The 3424-nt window shown below is 35.4% G+C and overlaps 1 non-coding gene across 1 annotated transcript; it reads right to left on the bottom strand.

The window, feature by feature from the left end:
* Window positions 1-1878: 1878 nt before the first annotated feature.
* On the bottom strand, window positions 1879-2010 carry LOC115835642. Its single transcript, XR_004030671.1, has one exon. It is a non-coding gene; the product is annotated as a small nucleolar RNA SNORA63 (small nucleolar RNA).
* Between the last annotated feature and the right edge of the window lie 1414 nt (window positions 2011-3424).

The raw sequence follows: 3424 nt of genomic DNA, 5'->3' as shown, positions 1-3424 counted from the left end.
TCCACTCATCAGTTTATGGGCACTTAGCTTGATTCCATATCTTTGCTTTGTGAATTGTGCTACAATAAACATCCACATACAGGTGCCTTTTTGATATAGTGACTTCTTTTCTCTTGAGTAGATATCTAGTCATGGGATTACTGGATTGAATGGAAGATCTATTTTGAGTTCCTTGAGAAATCTCCATACTGTTTTCCATAGAGGTTGTATTAATTTACATTCCCAGGAGCAGACTGTAAGCATTAATTTTTTTTACCACATCCACACCAACATCTATTATTTTTGACTTTTTAATAATGGCCATTCTGGCTAAGGTAAGATGTTATCTCACTGTAGTTTTAGTTTGCATTTCCTTGATGATTAGTGATGTTGAGCATTTTCTTCTGTTTTTTTTGGCCATTTCTGTATCTTTAGAGACAATATCTTTTGAGAAATGACTATTCATATCCTTTGTCCACTTTTTAGTGGGATTTGTTTTTCTTGCTGATTTGTTTGAGTTCCTTGTAGATTCTGGATATTAATCCTTTGTCAGATGCATACTTTGAAAATATTTTCTCCCATTCTACAGGTTGTCCATTTACTCTGCAGATTATTTCTTTTGCTATGCAGAAGCTTTTTCATTTAATTAGGTCTCAGTATTTATTTTTGTTTTTGTTGCATTTGCTTTTGGGATCTTAGTCATAAATTCTTTAGCTAGGCCAATGTCCAGAAGAATTTTTCCTAGGTTTTCTTCTAGAATTTTTATGGTTTCAGGTCTTAGATTTAAGTCTTTAATACATCTTGAGTTAATTTTCATATTTGGTGAGATATAGAGATCCAGTTTCATTCTTCTACATGTGGCTTGCCAGTTTTCCCAGCACAATTTACTGAACAGGGTGTCCTTTCCCCCATTTGTGTTTCTGTATGCTTTGTCAAAAATCAGTTCATTGTAAACATTTGGCTTTATCTCCGGGTTCTCTATTCTGTTCCATTGGTCTATGCGCTTACTTTTATACCAGTACCATGCTATTTTGGTTACTATAGTCTTGTATTATAATTTGAAGTCAGATAATGTGATGTCTCCAGATTTGTTCCTTTTGGTTAGTATTGCTTTAGCTGTGTGGGCTGTTTTTTGGTTCCATATGAATTTTAGGATTGTTGTTTCTGGTTCTGTGAAAAATGATGATGGCATTTTGACGGGAATTGCATTGAATCTGTAGATTGCTTTGGGCAGTATTGTCATTTTCACGACATTGATTCATGCAATCTACGAACATGGGATGTATTTCCGTTTGTTTGTGACAGCTATGATTTCTTTCGGTATTGTTTTGTAGTTCTCCTTGTAGAGATCTTTCACCTCTTTGATTAAGTATATTCCTAGCTCTTTTATTTATGTGTTTATTTATTCATTTATTTATCAGCCCTGGTAAAATAAATTGAGTTCTTGATTTGATTCTCAGCTTGGTCATTTCTGTTGTGTAGCAATGCTACTGATTTGTATACATTGATTTTGTAACCTGAGATTTTACTGAATTAATTCATCAGATATAGGAGTCTTTTGAGGCAGTCTTTAGGTTTTCCTAGGAATGAGATCATATCGTCAGCAAACAGTGATAGTTTGACTTACTGTTTTCCAATTTGGTTGCCCTTTATTTCTTTCTTTTGTCTGATTCCTCTGGCTAAGACTTACAGTAAGTACTATGTTGAATGGGCATACTTGTCTTGTTCCAGTTCTCAAGGGGAATGCTTTCAACTTTTCCCCATTCAGCATGATGTTGGCTGTGGTGTTGTCATATATGGCTTTTTTTTTTTTGAGATATGTCCTTCTATGCTTAGTTTGTTGAGGGTTTTTATCATAAAGTGATGCTGTTTTTTTTTTTTAAATTTATTCCTTTCAACATGTATGAAATCAAGCATCCCTGGCTGCTACAGCAGATAGCAGACAGGTATAGTTAAGAAAAAAACTTTATTTTAAGCAGGGGGAATGACAACACAGCACTTAACAGCTATATTCTAGTCTGAATCCTGCGTGGGATGCTGGATTTTATCAGATGCTTTTTCTGTGTCTATTGAGATGATCATATGATTTTTATTTTAATTCTCTTGATGTGATGAAACACATTTATTGACTTGCATATGTTGAAACATCCCTGCATCCCAGGGATGAAACTTACTTGATCACAGTGAATTTTTTTTTTTTATGTGCTGTTAGATTCGGTTTGCTAGTATTTTGTTGAGAATTTTTGCATCTATATTTATCATGGATATTGGCCAGTAGTTTTCTTTTTTTATGTGCTTTCCTGGCTCTGGTATCAGGGTAATACTGGCTTCATAGAATGAGTTAGGGAGGATTCCCTCCTTCTCAATCCTTTGGAATAGTGTCAGTAGAACTGGTACCAATTCTTTGAATGTTTGGTAAAATTTGGCTGTGAGTCCATCTGGCCCTGGGCTTTTCTTTGTTAGCAGTTATTAAAATTACTCATTCAATTTCACTGCTTGTCATTGCTCTGTTCAGGATTTATATTTCTCTCTGATTCAAGCTAGGGGAGTTGTATGTTTTCAGGAATTTATCCATTTCCTCTAGATTTTCTCATTCGTGTTCATAGAGGTGTTCATACTAGTCTCGAATGATCTTTTGTCTTTCTGTTGTGTCAGTTGTATTGTTTCCATTTTCATTTGTAATTAAGCTTATTTGAAGCTTCTCTCATCTTTTCTTGGTGAATCTAGGTAGTGGTCTATCAATTTTGTTTATCTTTTCAAACAACCAGCCTTTTGTTGCATTAATCTTTCTCATTTTTTGGTTTCAATTTCATTTAGTTCTGCTCTAATCTTTGTTATTTCTTTTCTTCTACTTAACCTTCCTCTGGAAAGTTAATGTGATCTTTTGGGGGTGCTATAGAACCCTGTTTTTTCATATTGCCAGGATTATTTTTCTGGTTCTTTTTCATTTGGGTAGGGACTATTTCTTCTAATTATTTTTGTATTTATTTTTTATTTGACAGGCTTATTAAAATATTTTCTCCCCTTGAGGATGTGACTTTATAGTTTATTGTCACCTAGCTTCAGCTCTAGGTGCATTCAGTGGTGAAGACTGTATAAATTCCTTGGTGACAGAGAATCTTTTTGTAACAGCTTTCTCAGATGCTGGCTGTGGTAGTGATGTGGTGGGTATGTGAGCGGGTTCACTGTTTCCTGTGGGGCTGGAATGGCAGTGGTCTCGTGAAGCTTATCTTGTTCCCCAGTGGTGTCTACTTTTTTTTTTTTTTTGAGACAGGGTCTTGTTGTCACCCAGGCTGGAATGCAGTGACATGATCATTGCTCATTGGAGCCTTGACTTCCCAGGCTCAAGTGATCCTCCCACCTCAGCCTTTTGAGTAGCTACTATAGTCATGCACCGCCATGCCTGGCTAATTTTTATATTTTTTATAGAGATGGGGTTTCACCA

Source organism: Nomascus leucogenys, chromosome 6, assembly GCF_006542625.1.
Source record: "Nomascus leucogenys isolate Asia chromosome 6, Asia_NLE_v1, whole genome shotgun sequence".
Taxonomy (NCBI): Eukaryota; Metazoa; Chordata; class Mammalia; order Primates; family Hylobatidae; genus Nomascus; species Nomascus leucogenys.
Note: the sequence above shows the minus strand (reverse complement) of the source record. Positions and strands in the feature narration are given on the sequence as shown.